General features: G+C 38.2%; 1 protein-coding gene across 6 annotated transcripts in view; it reads right to left on the bottom strand.

The window, feature by feature from the left end:
• Window positions 1–15,399, bottom strand: part of PLCB4 (phospholipase C beta 4) — a 208,343-nt gene that overhangs the window by 187,749 nt on the left and 5,195 nt on the right. For all 6 annotated transcript variants that reach the window (XM_040611916.1, XM_040611917.1, XM_040611915.1 and 3 more), the window contains exon 2: window positions 250–303. The gene's annotated coding sequence lies outside the window, so the exon portion shown is untranslated. The remainder of the gene's footprint in view (window positions 1–249; window positions 304–15,399) is intronic.

The raw sequence follows: 15,399 nt of genomic DNA, 5'->3' as shown, positions 1-15,399 counted from the left end.
CTTAAGAGTCAGAGTACCCGTTTTTCAGGAGAGCACAGCATACTTTGATTTTGCAAAGTTATAACCTAGATTTCTAATAACTTTTCTCCTTTCATGAAACCAAAGCATTGTTTTTTTCAGAATACATTTCTCATTCTTCTAATGTTGACAGCACAGCATTGAAACATTACACCATATTTTAAACCTGGCGTAAATAATCTAGTAAAAGAAAACCAAATTAAAATGCTCAAAGAGCAAACAAACACATACCTTTTGTAAATCAGAAATTACTCTGTAGAAATTTCCATTGTAGACAATGCCTTCCTAAGAGAAGAAGAAGAAAAAAAAGCCTTAATTGTGCATACTAATATTTAATTACCTAATAAAACCATGGTGAACTACCTCAAGACCCTCTTTTTCCCCCAGAAATTATTTCTCATTATCGATCAGATTATATACATTACTGCAAGCATAAATATTGCAGAATCAGTGAGGTTTTGTTTGAAGTCACTTTATTTTGAAATTCCTTTCTGTGTTCATTATCTAAGTAAAAGCATCATAGCTACAGGTGAAACTAACATGTGGTATCTGGTCTCCTAAGCATTTAAACCTAGAAAGTAACCCTACAGAACAGAGACCGAAAGTAGAGCAACGTATCAGGTGTAGAGGGGGAACAAAAAAACCCCACACCAACAAAAAACCAACCACAAAACACTAAAGTATTTTATACTGAAGTATATAATCTGGTCTCTTTCTTATTCCACCTTTGGGTAAGAAGTAAATTATGTCATCGTTACCAGTGCTAAAACATACTTCCCCCATTGCTTCTGTCAACCTTTTAGAAGGATTAAAGCATCAACTAATTCACTGATGTCTGCTTCTGTCTTTCCCACTTCTACTTGGGTGGGGAAGAGGTTGGCAGCACAGGGGTACGTGACACTTCTGTGCTTCCGGGCAGCACAAATGGGTAAAGGGATTCACACCGTTCCCTCAGCTCCAGGCATCAGGGCAGAGTCACAGCAGCATCCTTGTGACATTCTGGTATTTTATGTTCTGTGATATACTCCGTGCAGCAAAGTTGAGTGCTTCAGGAAAAAACTGACCTCTTCCCAAGCTTCCTCTGAGGAAGCACTTGGTACAGATCCTGTGGCTGTCACATCTGTATCAATAATACCAACTGCTTTGCTGTTCTGACTTTTTTCCCCCCCTCTTTTTAAAAATGCACAAAACCAACTGATTTCTATATCTAAGTCATCTGTAGAAGAGCTTAATTTGAACACAAGCACAACAACCACGCAACAAGCAAAGCAGCAGAGTTAAAGAAACTGGAAATAAAAGGGCAAAAGTGTTCAAAAATGAAGTCAAATCCAAATTTAGATTAGAAATTGATTAATATAAGAGAATGTTTTAAAAGAAAAAACAAGCGTTCAGCATTGAAAATAATATGGAATTAACTGCAGCACTTTCAAATGAATCTCCATCAAGAGGTCCTACACATTAGGACAGAAGCTATATTTTTCTCTTTCATTAAGCTTCATCTTTACCTTTAAAGTAAAATAAATTGAAGCATAAAATTGAGAACATCCACTAGGCACATACTGAGGATTAAATCTGACTTGATACCGTTTTAAGTTTTGAGGTACAGAAGAAGAGAAACACACACACACAAAAAACCCCCCCCACACACACACACCTTAAGATTAGAATAAAGAGGTTCTAGAAAACAAGTGTCTCAGCCAAGAGAGGCCAGAGTGTGTTGTAGGTCTAGTGTTTGCCTTGAAAACGCATGGTGCATAAAACACCTCAAGTAGTATGCTACAGGGACTGAGAACCACAGCAATCACAATTACAGCAATGAGAGCATTTAAAGAAAATAGTTTCCTGTTCTGTTGAATTCTCCCAAAGTTGCCAAGAACTTCAATTAAAACAGAAGTTTTTCCAAAACAGAAATAGCAGCCCTAAGAGGATGGTGGCTAGGTACTTTGTTCTCATTAAATATTGACAGCACAGTCTTCCAAGAAAAGACTACACAGTGCCTTTGTTTGATTTTTTTTTTAATGCCTCATATTGTCTCATTTCACTAGTGCAGTTTCAGGCTGGCCTCAGTAGCTCATAATTACATTACAAGGTATCACTGAGTCTCCATCACCTCACAGCTGCACACACAAGAGTCCTTACACTTATTTCTAGGGTCAACTAAAGCCAACTTAATGCTAAAATAAATTCACAATTCAAAACATGCTTCTGATGGAAAAACAAATACATTACAAAAATATTTTCAAGCATACAAGCTATTCTATTAGTCTGAAATGAGAGATACACCTTAGATATTTTTGTTCTCTTGCAGATTGTGGTCAAATTTCAACACGGTTACATCAGCATAAAATGTAGCACCGCTCCACTGAAATCAGTAGCATCATACCACACCTAATGCACATAACAGAAAGAGAATGTTTCTTAACTGGTTTTAATCATTTACAGCTTTCTGGGTAAAACTGCCATTGGACTCTGAAATTTCTCATGTTCCATGTAAATAGATAAGTACAATATCATAAATTTAACAAAAAAAATCAGTTTCTTTTTAGTTATGCAAATACCAAAAATGTTTTTCTTTTCACCAGTGAAGTATTTCTTCAGAACCTTGTTTGCATTCAAAATCTCCAACGGCCCTTTTAGTAAGGTTATAAATTCTTTGAGGGAAACAACTGGAGCCAGAGTCAAGGCTCAGTTACACAGGCAGAAACACTGAGCAATCCGCAATACACAGTAAGGAACTACTGATGGGGTAATGGACAGCAGCTGCAGCCTCAGGTTTATCTTTTGTTCTACATCTGGGTGTAAAGGCTAGAACTGAAAAACTCTACAATTTTTATTTCTCTCTTGTTCCAAAGAAGATAAACAAATTAGTAATTTTTTTTAAGAAGAGGTGAATAAGCTGGTCTTACGTACCTTGATACCTGCTGGGGGTGGGGTGGGGGGGTGTCAGAGGATCATTATTTTCATGTTCTTCACATCCTGAACGCCTAACCGGATGGATACCACAGGATCTCAATTGCAACTCAACACTTAACCAGGTGCAGAGGCATCAAATTCTGAAGTGTCCAATGTTCATCACTGGCCACAACACAGATTTCTTAGCTACTGTTCAGTAAGCCAAGACTTGATTCCTGACTAGTCACCTGAACTTTCCAATTACATTAAATGTACCATATGGGTTGCCTCTCCCTCTCTCCATGTGCCTTAACCCTCTATTAACCTACTGGGAAAGGACTGAAGTTTTCAAAACCCCCAGGCTGTCATGATAATCCTTCAAACGGATGGACAGCCTTCATCAAGATTCCGGGCTTGTCAAGAGATTTATTTATTTATATTTTAAAGCAGAAAACAAGTCTGCATCAACAGGGATCTAACATACAAGTTTCTCTTTCACCTATCATTCTCTGAAATGATCAGGGGGAACGACCTGACAGGAACACACTTCTAGAAGTCTGTAACTGTTTCCCATCTACAGACACTTGGCTATGGATGAAGAGTACCTCCTCAACTTACCCACCGGGAGACTGAAACATTAGAATTCCAACAAAGACCTTTTGCCTGATTCTAGTTAAAAATGAAGTACAAGTACCCAACTTAAAAAAGACCATTAGAATCTTAATTTAAACACGACAGTTAATTTAGTCTGTCAATATATCCTGAATATTTACCAAACTTTCACTCCCTTTGTGCCAAAAAGGAACACCAACCATAGTTTATTTGTTTATTAGTTACTTTTAGATACAAAGTTGTTAACATTTTTCAGACCTACATTCCTATACAGCAATCTGGACATATAGTTTCTAAAAACATCATTCTTCGTTTGCAAATTTTTTTCGGTATCTGGGGGAAAAAAACCCAAAGCAAAAAAACAACCAACCAACACACAAAACCAAAAATCCTGGGGGAAAAAAAAAACCAACAAACCACTCTCACTCTAACACTACGTCTTTGGTAAGATGATGCCAGCTGGTACACTCTTGTAGACAGGAACCCACTTTTACCAAAACGTTATGTCAGCACCCTGCCTTCTAACAGCAAGCAGCGAGGCTGTGCACTGCCAGCTCCTGCCTTCAGTGGGGCAAGCTGTTCTAGCAAGGGCACGCCGTCAGATCATTCATTCTCATCTGAAGCCCTTGAGAAACCTCAGCTCCTTCCTGGAGTGGAGCGTTGCCAAGGACATCAGTCTGTTGCCGGTGACACACTCTACACACAATTTGGTAGCTTCCTGCTTAAAGCATTACATAATTTGAACCTCTGGCATATCTTTCTGGAACATTGCACATACTAATCCACAAGATCAGTGGCCTCTTCAGTTACCAGATAGCTCTGCACCTTTTCTTCACTGATACTGGCCTGGATGGCAGTGATTTACGGGGGTATATAGCTGTCTATCCCAAGTAAATAAAAACTTGACAGTATGATTCATGGACACAGACAAAGGAAGCAGCTAAATACACAGTTAAACACAACTATTAGTCAGTAATTTCAGAAACAGGAAGAAAAACCCAAATAACATTTTATCCATTTCTGCCAAAAGAATACCACAGTGGAAATCACATTCATAAACCACATATGGTTTTATTAAGGATTGTTGCATTTAGCTTCACTGAATTAAGTCAGAAATTCAGTAAACAAAAAGTATACAAGCTGATGCTAATGCCACACAACATATACTTGAGTACTAGCCCTACATTCCAGGCGTGCAGTCATGAGTCAAGAGAGTTCTCAACTCAGGATCAGGGCGCGTATAACTAAACTGAAAAGTAAAAGTACTTTTTGGTGTTTGCTGTGCAAGATTCAGCACACTGAATTGCTGAAACCACCAGACTACATCCACAGAGACTCCAAATAATTTGGAGCCCAGAAATTCTACTTTATGAAAAGCATATTGATCAACAAGTACACAGTCCAAAATCTGTAAATAAAAGTCTTCCAGACTTTTTTCTACAGTGAACAAATTATATTTCTATGATAAAACCACATAATTTAAGCCAAGCAATAAATAGCAGCATTTGTGCAATACAAAGCAGTTACCACAAATGCTCATCACTGTAATAGGTCTAAGAAACACAAACTGCAATTTGAATAAGAGAATTTCAGGGTATCTTGAATGTAGCAACTATATACTATCCTAAAGTTTCTGCAGGTAGTTTCACCTGTGTTTTAGGACTGTCGTACGTTTGGGGATTTTTAGAAGAAGGAAAAAAAAAGTATTTTTACAGTCACCTATAGTAATTCTCTGGAACCAAAATTATCATGCTGCAGTTTAAGAGGTTTTCAATCTATGAAATTACTCACTGCTGATGAAAACATTAACAATCCAAGACTTCATTTACAGCACTACAAAGAATCCAGGTCATTATGGTTAAATGCTTTTACTCTGCTTGGGCCAATGAGATGAATTATTTTCATGAAAACCTGCACTCCAACTAAGAGTAAAGTTTAGGGGTGTCCTACCCTAATCCAAAGAAATCAGAAATGAAGGGACAATCCTAGACTCAAACATGCAGCCAGTGTGGGCGCTGGGGAACATGCAGCAGGTGAGACGGGAAGAGAATGCATACTCCTTTGAGGCCAGCAAGCCACCAGCACTTTAAATCACCAAGATAAGATGCAATCATCTAAGGTCTCCAGGGAAAGCTCAGCATCAACACAGAAATCCTACTGCAGCTCAGTCATTCTTTTTGGGATATACCTCATGTTCCAGAAACTGGTGGCTTGCTTCCTGTCATTCATGTTTTGAAATGTAGGCCAGAGACCCCAACATAGCATGTCCTGATCTACGCTTTTTATTATCCCAATCCTCCTTAACAGCAACAGAAAGGGATTAAGCAGCATTACTTTTCCCCTTGAAAATTTACTGAGATAACTACATACTGGTTATAATACAAGATACAGTGCAAAACAACACAGAATGGGCATGCCATTTTATCCAAGCCTCTTTGTCCCATAACATATGGGAGGGGAGAGTACACAGCTGATCATATTAGGTATGTACCAAATAGATTCACTCATCTTTTTCATACAGTCCTTTTCTGGCAATCATATTAAGCTGGGGGTGGGGGATGGGGCAGTGGGGTGTAAGCTATTTTACAAAATGTTATTAATTGCTCAAGCCATCTGTGCTTCTAGAGAACACTCTTTTCTATCCCTTCTTTCCTTCCTACTGGGCTCCACAGTGAAGATGCAGCAGTATATTTACAACCATTTTTACGCTAGTAGATGTTACACCACACAACTGCTTTTCTGCAAGTTCAAGATGAAAGTGGTGGGAAGAAGTTTACATAACCAGACTGTCAATGAAAAAGCAACAGAGGATGGCACACCACAGGCCACGGACATTTAATTCATGCAAATCTCTTCCTCTTTCTCACTTTGCTTTCCGATTTGTTTTAATTTCATAGGAGAATTTGACTCGTAATCACTTCTTAATGCACGGCAAGGCCTAAACGCCAGCAGCTTTTCTTGTCTCAACAAAATATACAGAGAAATTAAATTACAATTGGCTTAAACACACTTTATCTTGTTTCTACCCACCTCGAACACATACCCAGTTCAACATAAACATGTAGTCACTGAATAATACGAGTATAAAAGAATAATCTACACTCTGATAAAGAGAGATATGTTTCAAAACAATTATGATCACTATCTCTGAATCTGGCTGCAACCAGCTAGCTGAAAGTGGCATTATTGTGACAGAAATAGCATGATGTTTCCATGCAAGAAAGTAAATATATTTTACCAGATACTAGCACAGGAGTTGAAATCCACCCAAGAAAATCATTTGCATTACTGGTTTGCATTATTCTGACATAACGTTTTGACACTGAGTTGAAACATTAAGCTGCAAGTACAATGCCTCTTTTTTAGAACTGATGCAATTTCTTAGGGCAAAATCTGATATGGCTAGCCAGACTTCCTGTCCACTAGTTTCTCCCCAAGAAAAAATGGGAGACATTGGTTTAGTTTTTTTATTTGTCCAGTAAACAGATCAAAGCATTACACATCTGCACAGAGGTTTACAGAGCCATGTTGTGCAAACATCCTGGGCCTGACGCTGCAGGCTTTATTAGAGCAAATCTCTTCTGATGGTAGCCAGTACTAGTCTGTGCTAGGTTGTAAAAATGCACGCTTCCAAGGGAAGTCAGTAACTTTGAAGTCCCACCTGACTGAAAACTATTCAAAGATGCAGCTTGTATTTTTAGGCTGATCTTTTATCACATTAATTAGAACTGTTTCACACTTATATTCTGTTGCCTATATACTAAAAATTGTGTTCAGCTCTAGGCTCCTCCTTTGCTGGTGTTACAAATTCTTTGGGGGAAGGAGCAGTTTTAACAAGTATGTACAACACCTAAAAAAACGATTTCAGAACAACTATTAGATCACTGAGTGTTGTAAGATTGCAAAGTGTCAAATAATTTTTAGCATAGCTGAAGCATCTTTCTAGATCTATGCTTATTAGACTGCAGTTTCTACCCAGTCTCTTCTATTTCCTTTCTCATCAAACTGTGCAGTCGAGCTTGTTCAGGGTTTCTTCTTTGTTCCCTTTATATAAGGCAATATATATAAATATACAAAAATATAAGAAAGGTGGAAACAAACAGCACAACACACAAATTTGTTTTAAAACTGACAGGGATGTTCAGCAGTAGGCCTGATGTCTGCAGCTACTTCAGTTCAGTACAGGTTTTGACTGAGAGCGTCCCTTTAAGCAAGCTTTGCTGATTCAGACTATCTCCATACAGTTGCCAAAAAAAAAAAAAAAAAAAAAAAAAAAAAAGGAGGAGACACTCCTGAGTTATGCTCTGACTTAAAGGTTTACACAGGGAATCCTCATACCTAGAAATAACACTACGAAGCGCATTTACATTTTTGCTGGAAGACTGGTGTCAAAAGATTATATGCAAAAACACTGTTTGGTAAACATCCTGTGTCATACTGTACTTTTAAACCTGAAAAGAATGAACCTTTGCTACTGCTGGACTATAAATCAAAACTGGATCTGTTCCTTAACAAAGGTATTAAAGACAATAGCCTCTAATACTGCATGACACATCAATCTAAGCAGTATGAGCATTGCCTTGCTCCATACATTAAGCTGCACTCCTGGGAGTTCTTTCTAGTATGGTATGTCCGTGCCCCTGATTTGCTACGTTTTGATTCGCAAGTCAAGGGCGAGAAGTAATTTACCAGAATTCCATTACTGAGATATACGCTGCAAGCTTCTGTAAAGTCTTCTTACCACACTAATAAAGGTCTCAACTACTGCAATATTAAAAAAAAATAAATCTGAAAGCTGCTTTATATCTTCAGACACTTCAGCATGTTGAGCTGAACAACATAGATGTCATTTCTTTTTAACTTGCATAAAAGCACTGTACATCTATATTCTAATTAAAACCGCTGTGTTGCAGTGTATTCTCTCATCTGAAGTTCCAGCAAATAGGCAGCAATCAGATTAAAAAAAAAAACAACAAAACAAACAACAAAACAGGCTGCATTGTAATAATTGCCATAAAATAAATAATGCAAGGATAGTTCCTGCCCCAGAAACCTTGCAATTTAGGACATGAAGAAAGAATCCTTAAGGGATCATACCAAACCTACCTAACATTCCTGAATTGACATTTACATTGTGCTGTACTTCAGCGCATACTTTAAAGGCTAAGCTAGAAGTATGCACATTGTTCAGATGTGCACTGCTGAAGGCTGTTGTGTATCTCACTGTTCACAAGACAACGAGCCTTCATGTTAGGCATTATTTAAGATGGGTATTGAAAGACAGGTATCTGACATTCAAGGTAAGTATCAAAAAAAATCCCATAATCAGAACAGGGAGGTAGGGGGGCGGTGTCTTGCAGTATTTAACTCATCAGGGTTTAGAACAAAGAAATCTCATTTTAAAAGTCTACTACAGCCAGATATGCCTATGCCCAAAACATACGCGGAGGGGGAACGGGACTAGAAGGTGGAATTGCCAAACTGATACCAAAAAGCAAAGAAAGCTTTCAGGCTGGGCACCCATCCCTCCTGCATTTTAAAAGGTTACATGCTCTTAACCCAGTACTACCACACCTAACTACAGGATCAAATGGGTCCCAACAGCCACTCCCTGCACTGCTGAAACTTGAGATAAAAATTAATTTTGAAGAAATTATATCAGCCTCAATAGTCATCTACAATTCCAGCAATTTCTCTCCATCCCAGAAAAGTGCAGTCTAACATCTGATCTCACAAACCAGGGGGCTGTTTTTTTTCTGAAAAAGAACATTTTTAGCAAGTACATGTCAGCCTAGTGCTACAGTCAGAAGCATTTGCATCTTGAGACAGCTTGTGGATATATACTTCACTTTGGAAGGAATAACCGGAGCCCCACTGAATGTATAGCCAACAGGATACTGCCAAATATTTCATATGGCTTCAAAACTGTATTTCACCTGCAAAACCTACAGATTTATTTAATCATGTCTCAAGCTCTGAAAGGCATGGTTTGCACAGTGGCAGCGTGCTGTACTCACATCAGTTTTATTTCTCATAGATGGCATACCCTCCACCAAGTAACTCCTGACACTATTTAGATTCTCATTACCTTTCCTTTGTCAGGTCAAATTTCAAAACTTGAAAAAACAAAAAACAAAAAAACCCCAACAAATAAAAAACAACCACAAAAAATAAAACCAGAACAAACAATAACAAAGAAGCTATACAGTTATCTATCAGAATAACTGCCCCCTCCAATCCCTGTCTCTTCCTGAAGGAAAATAGTAAGTGACTTGCTCTAACTTTTCCAAGGCCAAAACATGGCCCAAATAGGAAACCCACACTAGCAGCACAGAGCTACTCATGACCTACTGAGCTATTTATCATATCAAGCACAAACAAGAATGAATGATGCAAGAGGGAAGTAAACAGTAAAGTTTATTATACCTTGCTTCTCACCAGTTCTTCAAAAAACACCATCTCACAGGCTTTGCTCAGAATGAGCTGCACTGAGAGCAGAACAAGTCACATCTCCAGTAATGTACTGCTCATATATTAATTTTTTCTATTATTATTTTCCGTTTTGACAATGAAAGGAATAGACCAGTAAGCAGACACAAACAATTTTGGCCTATGAATCTTCCTTGAAAAAACTGCAGATGCATAAACCCAGTCACAATAGTATTACATTAAGAGAGAACAGATAAATGGCAACTACCTTCCAAAAGGCACCATAGATGAGACACAACGTAAATCCGAGTTGAATACAAAGCTCAAATTGACTATTACATGCTTGTAACACCCATACCTTGTCAATAGACATTCCTGTAGATGAAGAGCCAACTTTTGTTGAAATTGTTACATTTATGAAGAGATGTGCTAATTACCAGCTGAAGACCACTCAGCTAAGTAAACTATGCCCTACCAAAGCCTTTAAGACAATATTATTCAGTTTCTAAAACTGATGTGATGATAGCATGAAGAGGTGCCAGGAAAAAAAAATAATCACCCACTTTCAGTCATCTTTAAGTAAGAATTTCTTCACATGAATTAAAACAGAAGTTTTATCTTATCTCCAACTTCTGAAGGAGAAAAAAAAAGGACAGCTAGAAATTTATTTGTACTTCATGTATACAGAAGCACCTGCTTTTTAAATTGAAGTGATGAGTAGGCTTCTTAGTAACTCAGGGATTCCATGTAATGGTTTATGAAATTAAGCAGTATTACCAGAAAAACAATTATCATTTAAATTACTTTTGCAATTACTTATTAAGGAAGAGATGTACCTCACCTAACAAATACTATAGGCCTACAATTTCACAACTGTTAGGTATACAGATTTGTATCTCTTAACAGAACTGACACCTTACTCTGATAATTACTACCTCCAATGCTTTGAAAAAACACTTCTATAGATCTTTTAGATGAACCAGGTGAAACAACAGCTTCATGATCCAAGTTTTGGTTAAAATTTCAAATCACTCATGAAGGTCTTCAAGAGTATTTAAATGCTGCTAAAAGTAGGGGTTAATCTGTAAGACATCATCAGCTTTTATTAAGGGAACAGAAAAAAATTAATCAAAAACTAAGCCCACAAAAAGTCTAATGTAATTTTACATGACTTGAAAAATATCTCATATTTTGTTATACTAAGATTGTTTTCTGTAAAGAAAACAATTCCATTAAAAACAAAAGAGAATGAAAATTACAAGAAAATACACATCAAACATCCTGACACTAAATTACGGTTGGATGCCGCCAACTTCTTAAAACTGTAACGGTTAACCCAGCAATGTAATTCCCTCTGCCATTTCTACCTCTGATTTCAAAATCTGTTCTCCAGTTTTCAAAAGCCTTAAATTGCCACATTTCGAATCATCAAATGATTGATAACATGTTTTCCATGATTCAGGTGCTGAGCAATTACCTATATATCTTTCCACATAATTTCAGATCAATTCAACAAATGTTTTTAACATATCAAACATCCAAGAGCTACAATTATATCTTTGTTTTCACAATATTCATCTTCAGTCCCCTTCTACTGTGGGGAGGGGAGGTGGTTATACTAAATTAGGGTGAGCAGTGTCTTTTCAAGGATAAATTAGAAATGAAACCAGGATGAGATCAGTGAAGATTACAGGGAACTGTTTATTTAACTGAGCATAACTAAGTCAAAGATATATAATCAGAGCATGTATTTCTTGACAGATTGATTCAGTTGGTTTAATTTTGAAAACTGAAATATCACAAAGATCATTATATTAAAAAAAATATCTCCAGCAATAAAGCTCACTTTTTATTTTGAAGTAGCCTACTTCATACCAATTCAGAGTTACTCATGTATTGCTTTCACCTCATGTTTTAAAATATAAGAAGCATTTACAAAATAGATATATGTGTTTTTATAGAAAAGAATTACTGCAAACATATACTTTTCATTTCCCCACATCTGGAAATGCATTTAGGTTACACAAGGCTTTTTAGCTTACCACGGGAAAGCTTTTAGAAACTAACATGCTGGGATCTGCACAAAACTTGGAGAGTACTATTTATTTACCTTTAAAAACAACTCCATCCCCAAACTAAGAAACCAAGCCTGAATAAAACTGGTAGACTCTCACCATAGCCAAAAAACAACTTTTTTTTTTTTTCTTTTTTTGAGGCTGCAATTCCATGACAGAATCAGCACTGAAAATGAAGATGCAACATAGAAATGGTGATTTAAGTTTTTATGCCATCTGGACAACCAGATAAAGGTTTAAGTGAGCTGTGAATCCTCTGTCCACACACGGACCACAATTCTGCAGTTCCAACTTCATTAGTAAGAAGTCTTCTAAATGAACTCAACCAGACTAGCAAAAATTAAGATTTATACCTTTGATACCCATCAACCAAAAACATGCAATAGGAAAAACAGTCAACATTTCTCCACAGTAATGACAACACAGCTCTCCAGAGATAAATGCAAAATGCAGAAGACTGATACTGCTGTTTCCTTTTCCTGTCCACCTAAGCATGTGTACATCCTTACTACCAGTTCAATCCAGAAAACTAAATGACCATCAGCTGTCTTTTGCAGTGCAAAGGTGATTAACAGCTATGGCTGAAAGAGACACATTTAGGGTATTCTCTCCCATGCATGTGAACCATACATTGATTCACAAAAGTACCAACAGAGGTTACCAAGTTCACCAGTACTACACCAACTTTAACTTTCCTTGGGGGAAGTCCAGTTAAGTACCATATGCTCCTTCCAAGGTGTCAGTCTTCACTAATTCAACACAGGCAGACATGGCAACCACTCTTATAAAAGCAGTGCAAGCACCTCCATTACCTGATGCAAAGACTAATTTAACTATAACACATTTTCTTGTACCAAGACACACACGAAATGGCACACAGCTACAAACTATTATTATATGACTTTTCCTAGTTAACCTTATGCTCTCATTAGGATATCTCAAAGGAGACTATTTTATCAATACCTGTTGGCCAGGCTAGGCATATATGCCAATTCCAGTACTTTCTCAGTTTGGGAAGGGGCGGGGAGGGGAAGCATGCAGGGCCAAGCCTACATAATGCCCTAGGATGCATCCAAGTAGACAAGGGTCTGCCTGTTTCGTTCGGACCTGGGCCAAGGTCTTCCCAGAAGTTATTTCTCTTCCTAGACATCTGCTACAGTCACAGGTTAACAAAACCCACTATGTATGTCATAGCCAAAAACCAAAGTCTCAGCAAAAAAACCCAGCCAGACTCTGCTAGATATTACCAGATTCGAAGGATTTGGGTAGGGGGGTGTGGCTGGGCATGTGTGTTAAAAAAATATAATCACTGTATCCATTCAGCTGCAGCAGGTAGATTACAGGACCAACAGTCCTTCCCCAGGGTAAATATAAATGTATTATTTAGGGGCTACGTCTCCTAGCCTTACAGAAGAGCCTACCAGGGTCTCACAGACCCAGCTTCTATGCCTGGTAGAATATGGTACCCGCCCCCCCCCCCCCCCCCAGGACAACAAGCAGCAGCTGAATCTTCTCCCCACTCAGGCTGCCCTATTTGAGCCCTCAATTATTCTCCCCCGTCACATCTCTCCCCTCCTCTTCCCACTGCCCCCAGAAACCCCCACCTTCTGCTTCAGCATGGGAATTCACCAATCAAAGCAGATAAGCATATCATGTGAGGGATGGCAGACACACTGAGGGGAATTTCCAAGAGCTCCCCTGCACCTGCAGCATACAAGAATACAGGAGATTTCCAATGCGAAAATCACAAGCTCAGCAGTGATGCCAAAGTATTCACATAACCTGCAACTAACAGCTCTTATGTCAGACTGCAGCACCTAATTTGCAATCTGCTCTGATATACCTGCAATCACATTCCATCTTCCCTTGTCATTTAATGTATGACAATTATTCCTAAGCATATTTTGCTAGGGAACCGGTACACAAATAACACAGACTGAAAGACCAGAAAGCAATAATTACTCAGTCTATTCTTTCCTGATGTCAGACATGCAGTACAGCTCTCCAAATCCACCAGAGCACCCACTTAATCTGCACTAATCCCCAAGAACTAGGAGGAGGCAAAAAAAAAAAAAAAATAAAATCATCCAACAGCTGCCTTGCAGTCAAGGTTTAGGAGCAATACAGAGTACATCTCATCACCACACCATGCCAACCAGCCTCTCCTTTAACGGTTATGCTTCACTGTCATCTCTGCAAACTAACCTACCAGAAATTCATCAGCCTCTCACCCCATCTCTCCCCTTCCTTCTTCAAAAATGCTTTTCCTTCCCTGATCAGGGTCCTGCATAGAAAAAATTACACCAATTCTGTTTGGTTCAATAGACTATGTTAGCCTAGCCAGAGTAACCACTCCCTGTCCTTATTTCCTACTTCCCAATGAGGCATTCATCCTCCATTTCCACCCACTCTCTTGAGAGGAATTCTGTAATAATTAATGCATCCTTATCATGTGTACATAAGAAAATGCAACTTACAAGAAAGTATCAATATTCACAATTTTTTGGGTGGTTTTGTTTTTTTAAAAGAACTTTTATCCTAATTTGTGTATCTCAAAACAAACAGGCCCTCACTACAGCTGTCAGTTCCTTTCCTCCCTATGTTTCCTTTTAGCAGCTGCAGCAGAAGTACAGATGTCTAGAGATAAAGGCAAGCATCCTAGATCCAGAACACAGCCTCAGCTAAGAGGAGCGGAGAGAAGATCCATATATGCAACAAGTATAGCACATACAACATCAATAACGAACCTCCACAAGCTTAGGAAGGAAAGCCAGAAAGAAAAAGTGAGAGACATAGGAATTTCAGGCATGAGAAAAATATTTTCGAGGAGAAAAATGGGAACAGAAAACCCCATAGAGTTTTGGAACATCCTAAAAGATCAAGTAGGAAAGATTACCATTTTGTTATGAGAACCTCTTTCATCCAACCTATCTTGTTCAAAACCACAGCTTACATCTCATAGAACTTCCTTACTACTTGTTATTTTCCACAGCATCACACTGTTCACAGGATCATGGAGACTCTACATCACTGGAATCCAAGAGACGCTTATTAACCTTTCAAGTTCTTACTCTTTTTGCCCCCTTTATTAGTCACTAACCTCCTGACTGATTGCTTCCAGTCTGCAGGAGCGTGTGTGCTCAAGGTGAATATAGAAATTGTTATAAAAGGAATTCTATCCATAACTTAAAGAATAAATAGCCTGCTCTTCAATACCTTTTTCATACCCATTTCCTCCTTACCAAAGTGCACCCAAACATTTCTGAAGTTGAGTATATTAGTCTCTCTCAGGTGGCATACTGCTAGACCAACTGCAGATACAAAATGCTTTCATGTAACTATCTGACACATGGATGACATCTCTAGATTTTAT

This window comes from Falco naumanni, chromosome 12 (genome assembly GCF_017639655.2).
Source record: "Falco naumanni isolate bFalNau1 chromosome 12, bFalNau1.pat, whole genome shotgun sequence".
Classification (NCBI taxonomy): Eukaryota; Metazoa; Chordata; class Aves; order Falconiformes; family Falconidae; genus Falco; species Falco naumanni.
The sequence above is the reverse complement of the archived record's forward strand: the minus strand, read 5'-3'. Positions and strand labels throughout refer to the sequence as shown.